Consider the following 7951-nt stretch of genomic DNA (forward strand, 5'->3'; position numbering starts at 1 on the left):
GGGCAGCTGTTTCGCGGCTGGGAGGGAGGAGGGGGAATGCGGGGCGCTCAGGGGAAGGGGTGGAGTTGGGGCGGGGGAGGGGGAGGGGCCAGGGCCCCGTGGAGTGTCCTCTTTTTTTAATGAGGAAATATGGTAATCCTACCATAATAATCCAGGGAATTTCCAAAGGGAGTAAAACTAAATCCCTACTCTGATTGCAATTGAGATCTTTATTATTACTGAGCCGTGAAGGAACAAGTAGCTAACCCCAGCAGCCTGTGCCACACTCAGACTCCCACCAACCCTCACTCCCCAGAGCCATTTGGTGATTGTGTCGGAATGGAAGGACTGTATAAATATCTCCTAATATTTCATGCTAATTATTGCTTATCCTGGTGGGGAGGGGATGGGAAGAGGCAGGAAGCTGAATGGAGCCTTGATTCCAATCCTCCTCTACAACATACCAGCCAGCAGAGCTGAGCCACAGTCATTACAGTAGATCGAAATAACTGGGGGAGCGCTCTCCATACCAGCTAAAGAAGATGGGAGTTCTCCTTCTGCTTTTAGCAGAGGAGGGGGAACTGAGCTCCACCCTGCTCCCCATTGCATCCCACCCACCCCACCCCCAAGCCAGCAGAAGGCAGGCAATGCGCTACACCTGACATGGGGCTGTAGCAAATTAATCCCCTCCTGGAGAAAGGCAGGAAAACAGGAGGAATTGTGACTCCAGGTACAGTCTAGCCATGGACTTAGAGAAGCAGCAGCTCTCCAACTGGTCTCTCTTTCCCCCTTCATTTGTAATCAGTCTGGTTACAGTAATATATCACGTTGCTTAAAATGCTCTTTCGCCCATGCTCTCCCTCCCTCCCTTCCCTAGTGAGCTGTATGCAGTTGGTTTCCTGTCAGCCAGATTGACAGTCAGTGTTTCCATTTCAACTTTCTTTGTTAATTTATTTTTCCATACTTATGGCTGAGGTGTGTCTCTGAGAAAAGTCCCCCCCGGCTTATCTTTTCACTCAAATCCATCCTCCTTTCCAAATCAAAAAGCATCTGATGTTTTCTAGCTTCACATAAATTTGTGTTTTCAAAGATAAGAAACATCCAAGAATGTTAAGGCTTTATAACAACACTTTGCAAATGTGGGTACAGTATGATCATCTCCGTTCTGCAGATTGGGAACATAAACAAAGTGTCTTGCTTGGGGTCACATATGAGACAGAGTTAGGTCCAGAACCCAGATTTTATGACTTCTAATTCTGTCCCCTAGCCTGGATCACTCTTAATCCCCTTTACTCTCTTTAATCACCTATCCTCCAAATGCAAGTAATGATCCAAATTCATCTGCATACCTTCACTGGAATTATCCTATGAATGGATTTGGCTCACTATCTGTACTTTTGCCTCTGAAATTCTTCCCAAAACATTTAGAAATACCTTTGGTATTAAATCCCATTTTATCCCTACTCACACCACTTCCATGCCCCTCTCCCGGGATCAGAATGGCCAGCAACCCAAGAAAATAAGAAAAAACAGACACTTACACACAAAGAAATTAATTAAAACTCTGTGTTTTGTCTAAAGGTTGTTGCTGTGCAAAGATACTTTACAGTACTCTATTGGCACCATTTGCACAGCTATGTTCTGCCGTACACTTCCATTACAAATTCCACTCCATTATCCTATTTTCAGGGTTTATAACTCAAACGTAAAAATTTGCCCTAGAGATGAAACTTGGCAAGGAAGCCTCAGCCTGAGAGCAAACCCTACTTTAAATAAGAAAAGTTTGCTTAATAAATAAATAAATAAAAGCCGTATGGCCATTTGTAAGCTAAAGAAGTGCCAAAAAGATACAAGTGAATGGGATCAGCTTTCTGTTTTATGTTACGCTAACGAAAACCAATTTCTTTAGGTGTTTTGGACACCTCAGTAATTTGTCTGGAAATCAGCTACTTCAAACAGACAACTTTTTTCCAGCAAAAAAAATAATAATAATAAAAAAAAAAAAAAAAAAAAAATGATAAGGAACTTCAGTCCATAGACTTAATGAACATATAAAGTTCATTCAGGATCAAATGCTGAGGTCTTTAAGCACTTCTGACTTGGGTAAAACCCCAGATGGGCCAAGTTCTGAAAAGTGGGAAGCATCCAAAAGTTTCAGTGAAGTCAATGGGAGTTGCAAGTGCTCAGCACCTTTCAGGATTTGGCCCTTAAAGCAGGTACACCGGGGGAGTCATTTGCTGTAGGGTAGGAGGGCCCCGCCCTGAATTTTAGGAACTACCTAGGGTGGCAGATTTCTGGGCAGCCATGTAGGGTGGTAGATTTGGCCCAGCCACCCCTCTGTAATGACGGAGGGTCAGCCATGCTAAATTTGAGTGATGTTGAAACCCAGTGTTTCAGGTTGCAATGCCACTCACTCAAACTTGGCACAGCTGCCGCTCGGTCATCATGGAGAGGTGGCAGGGCCAAATTTGAATGGCATTGTGACCCTATGCACCAGGATGGAGGGGCAATGTGCCGCCCTAGGCCTATGAGGAAGGGGGTGGCAGACTGTCCTGAGCAGCCTAGGATGCCACTTCCCTCCCCCCGCTGTCCAGACAGGAAGCGGGGTCATGGCCCAGAGCTAAGCATGGAGCAAGACAGGCCCCGAGCACTGTCCCACGCCAGCCATCAGTGAGAAACACACCGCCAGCCCTCTGACACCCTCTACCTCCTCCAGATGGGGCAGCCCGTTAACTATTCAGCCACAGCCTCACTAGGGAGGCAGAAACGGGAATGCTGACACAACTTGGCCCCTTACAGAAATTTTCTGAAATGAAGCCCCTGAGACACACTACATTCTTCCTGAACTACTTTCATTGGGTAAAATTCACCTTGGATTCAGAGGACCACTCCAAGGCCACTTACATTTCCTTTAAGATTGGCCTTATTCTGTTTTGAAACTTAACTATTGCATAGGCCTTAGACTGCCCCTATGCCTAGGGGTGCATTACACCTATTGTGCCTAATGATTTACATGAATCCCAGATCAGGACATGATGCTGAACCTGGGTAGAATCTAGGCTAACAAGATGGGTAGAATCTAGGCTAACAAGTGCAGCTGAAAAGTCATCTCCCTCTAGGATACTTTAACACAGAGGGGAGCATAGACATAATAACTACATTGAAATATGCTCCCCTCTGTGTTAAAGTATCCTAGAGGGAGATGACTGAATGCCCAAACTCTGTAGCTCCAAGGGTACTCTGGACTCTGACATGGTTCTCCTCTCCCCCAGTACATGGGATTGATTGGCAGAGATGTGGAATGGTGAAAAGTGGGGGTAGCAGAGGCCAGGAATCTAAAGGGATCTGGTTCCCCAATCCTATGAATCCTGCTCAGCTCTGTGGAGTGACCTTAAACTCTTCTAGGAAAGCTACAACTAAATCACCGATTGTTCCACATTGGTCTCGTTTCTGTTTTGTATGCCTCTGATGCAATAGTCTAGATCTTCAGAGGAGGTAAACTGGCCTAACTCTACTGGCTTTAAATGCTTGACTATAAACTATGGCTCTGAGTTTCCACTGCTTTGCACCTTGTGAAGTCATTTGCATGTGTCCAAAGTGAGCACAAAGTGAGTGTAAAATACTTCATTTTTTAAAAGCAGAACCAAAAAATATTAGATCTAAGATCAACCATTCAAAGCAATTGGAATGTATTTTTCTCCAGGTTTCTCTAACAGCATCTCAAATATGTGAGGCATGTTACTCCTTGTGCAATCCACAGTCTTTTCATTAACAACATAAACTACTGTGCACATTAATCCAGCCTCTCATAATCTTTAGTGACATGCTTACAGACTGAGGCAGGATATTTTTTGTTACATTTCTTAAGGCAAAGTTTAATGTACTCAATTTTCCTATCTGAACCTCAAGACTTATCCTGCAGCTATTGGTCTGATTTCTCTCTTGCTATGGTCATGCTCTTTCAAGAAACTACTTCAATCATTTCACACCTGTCTGTTGCTAAAAAATCAAGAAAGCAAAATTATCTGCATCTTTAATTTCCTGACTGCTAAATTCAGGACCTGACATACATCACTGTAACAGATGATTCCATGAAATCCAGACAGAGAATGAGGGAGAGAAAAGGGAAGAAGCTAGATAAAAGTAATCCATACCTTTGAATATTGTTAGGGCTCAGTCACCTGCTTCTTAACTACCATTTGATTCTGTAGTTACACTGGGGCATATGTCCTAGGGTAACTGGCTTCTTTAAGAGAGAAAGGGTCCAATTCACCTGTGACTAGTTAGTTGCCTCCTAATGAGGCCTGATAGAAGGCACCTGGCCTCTATAAAGATCCAGGAATCAGGTAAGAAAGAGCTAGTGAGTACTACTTGAGACAGTAATAGATAGGAATGACTGGTGTAGTAAGAAGGCTGATGATAGAAGTAGTCTGAGCTAGGGAATTCTGCTCAGCAGAAGACAAGTACTGAGATCTCTAAGCAAAGGGGGAGAAACAGCTCAGTCAAAGGAGGCTGAGCCCAGGAAAATGAGGGTTGATTCTGGAGGGATATTCCTATGAGAAGCAGCTCAGCCTGGCTAGGACCTGCAGCTCAAAAGGGGTCTTGGGGAGTTGAATGCTGTAGGGAGTGGTCTTGCAGAAGCCCTGAGTTGAGGATTGTGGGAGCAGACCTCCAAGAAGTATGGAGAATGGCCAGACATGTGGAGCCCTTGGAAGAGTGAGTGTTAACTCACAGGTAGATAGCCTGGTGAGTGGGCCCTGAAATAGGGGTAGAGGAACTGGAGAATGGAATGGGTGTTGATTCATGAGTGGGTATCCTGGGGGACTGTAGGAAAAATGGAGACAAAACTTACCTTTGCTGTTGTGAGTGGCTTCAGGAGGGTGTGCTGGTGGGGTGAGATCTGTTATAGCATACAAGTACAAAACCGGATCTTGCACCCTTCTAGGCAGGATGACAACACCACAGATAAGTTTTCTAAACCATCTTGTTCTGTTTGTACATTGCCTAGCATAACAGGGTACTAGTCCACGATGGGCTATTGGGCATTAGTTTAACAAATTTGATCAGAGCAGAATAATTTATTTGTCAAGTTAAGTAGCCTCAAATCTTCTTTAAACCTCAGCTAGATTCTGGTAAGACTGCTGGGATGCAGAACATTGAGAAGGTGGAGTGGTGGGAGGGCCAGGCAATTTTGCTGGGATGGAAGGAGAAAAACAAATGTAAAGTATGTGTTTGGAAAAAATATCCATTATTGTCTGAGTATAAAATGGTTTCTTTAGCTGAGTTCAGGGGCCAGGAGGTGATGGTTTGGTTCTGTTCCTGAAAATGGGGAGAATAGGAACCTGACCCTGGAAATGTCCTTGAAAATTCTACTCTTTAGGCCACCTTGAAAGTGTGCTTAAGATCCAGAAGAACAGTATGAACTGCGTTGCCATCAGTTCCTTTCCCCTCCTTGTCCTCCCATGATCAACTCCTGGCACAGCACTATTAATCTCAAAGGAGGCCACTTTCTGCTGCCTTAGAATGGATCCTTTTTCCTCTTGTTCTCCACTAGAGGAAGGATAACTGAGGTTACAAGTGGACTACTGCACTCCTGGTACCTGCTGTTCCAATCCAGAGTTCACATCTCATGTACAGGACTTAGATTTATCACCCACACTAAAATGTCTTTAATGGACAATATTTATTTTTTTAGAAGTTTTCTTTAAAAATTCTTTCAAATAGAAATAAACAATTACTGATGTATAACTCTGCAGTCTTCTTAATTCTATAGCTTCCAGCACTCTGGTTCTAGGTGCCTGACTTGCATAATCAATCTCCATAAACTTTGCAATAATCATACCGTATGTGGATCCTTATATTTGTGTTTGCTGACAGCTATTTGGGGCCATTCCGAGTGAAGGGATTTGCAGAATCTGATAGTCTTACCCTAACTTAGTAGCCCCTTACTCCATAAATAGTACCATTGATTTCAATGAGATTATTTGTGGAGTGAGGCACTATTCAATGTGAGTAAGGCTATTGAAATGTTGCCCTCTATGGTTATTTTTAATATGAATATGCACATTTCTTCACTCTGATTACAATCCATATGCTCCAGTTGCTGTGCTCAGAATTTCCAGCTCTGAACATAACCACCTTGATTTTTTTTTCTGTCACTTAGATTAAAGAATTCTGCCTATTTTAATCAAAATAGATTTAAAATATAGAAATATCTCACCAGGCATAGGCACCAACTCCATGGGTGCTCCGGGGCTGGAGCACCCATGGGGAAAAATTGGTGGGTGCTCTGCACCCACCGGCAGCCCCCTGGCCCAGTTTGCCTCTGCTCCCCCTCTGCCTCCTCCCCTGAGCGTGCTGCTTCTCCCCCTAGCTCCAGCGCTTGCTGCCACGAAACAGCTGTTTCACCGCAGCAAGCACTGGGAGGGAGAAGGGGGAACGTGGCATGCTCAGAGAAGAGGCAGGACTGGGCCGGGGATTTGGGGAAGGAGTCCAATAGGGGCAGGGAGGGGGTGGAGTTGGGGTGGGGACTTTAGGGAAGGGGCTGGAATGGGGAGTGGGGCAGGGGTGGAGTCAGGGCAGGGCTGGGGGGGGGGCGCAAGCACCCACCAGCACTGGGAAAAGTTGGTGCCTATGTCACCAGCTCCATAAATTTGTTGTCAATGTCTGCTACTTCTGATCAGGAAACCTAAACTGACTATGTAGATTAGGAACACTCTTGAATGCATGTGAAAGCAGTGTGCTTTCAAAGTTCTCATAAGGTACACTCAATTTTAAAACAATTTCAGTATCTTGATGCAACTGGATTCTCTATACGATATTAACAATTCTTGCTCTCATGCATTCAAACAGAATATTTCCTAAATCTCAGCAATCTATCAAAACAGCACTTCCTATCTGGTTAATTAGGGTCAGATTTAATCCCCTATGCACAATGGTTTTACACACAGTTACATTGAACGCCTCAACAAAAGCTGGCCCTCTTCTCTTTCAGTATGGTGGAGTAGATGCAAGACCATAATTAAGGTTGCAGCAGATCACATTTAAGATACATCATTAAAGGTTCTTTTGATGTATCCTTTGTAATCCGATTCAGTAACTAGTAGAGTATCATTAATATTACACTGCAGTCTTCCTTTAAATCTACTGTGAGCTGAATGTCTTTAATCTAGGTAACCCTCTAGCTGTTTATCAAACTGGCAAAATGCATAGAATATCCACAAAGGGAAGCTGAGTGTGGCTGTTTATAAGAGGATTTTTCTCCACAGTTTTATTTTGTTCTAGGTCATTAATAAGTACAATCATGGTATGGTGTGACTCAATTGTAAATTGCCTCAACTTCAGCAGCTGGCAATACTATACCTGCCTTGTGACTACTCTGGCCCTGCTTTGTTGCATTTTTTTTTTATGCCCCACACTAGAGTGTGTGTCCCCCCCCCCCCCAAGTTAACACCACACATGAGATCATAAGGTCTGTAACACTTAAAAATGCCCTGAGCTGATTCTTAGCATCTTTTAACATTTGAGCCTCTCTAACTGCAGCAGCAGATTTGAACTTGCTTGTGTTGGCAGAGCTTTTTGCTCAAGGTTGTATTTGCAACCGACGTTATATGCTTATTTGCTATTAAGTTATTTGTTTTCCAACATACCAGCTACTCCGATCTGCCCAGAAATGGACCGACTCCTTTTGAAAATGAAGAGGAAAAACTTTCCAAGCACAGAAAGAACCAAATCATATACTGAACAGCATAGAATCCTCATTAAAAATAAACACATATCTGCTAGCTGTAGACCCATCGTTGCTGGTATCGAGCTGATTTAATACCATCTCTGCAGCAGCCACTAAATAAGAGCCAAATACCAGATTGACTATATGCAATAATCATCAAAATAATATTCAATGGCAAATCTAATCCTACAGCACAGCCAGGGGCTGCAGGTTTGTATAATTTTTGATGGTGCCCAGAACGGG

At 43.7% G+C, this 7951-nt stretch overlaps 1 protein-coding gene across 1 annotated transcript in view; it reads right to left on the reverse strand.

Annotated features, from left to right (window-relative positions):
- The window catches only part of GFOD1 (glucose-fructose oxidoreductase domain containing 1), a 106807-nt gene that overhangs the window by 80665 nt on the left and 18191 nt on the right, over nucleotides 1–7951 (reverse strand). The window lies entirely within an intron of this gene.

This window comes from Terrapene carolina, unplaced genomic scaffold (assembly GCF_002925995.2).
Source record: "Terrapene carolina triunguis isolate 2854851 unplaced genomic scaffold, T_m_triunguis-2.0 Scaffold58, whole genome shotgun sequence".
Lineage (NCBI taxonomy): Eukaryota > Metazoa > Chordata > Testudines > Emydidae > Terrapene > Terrapene triunguis.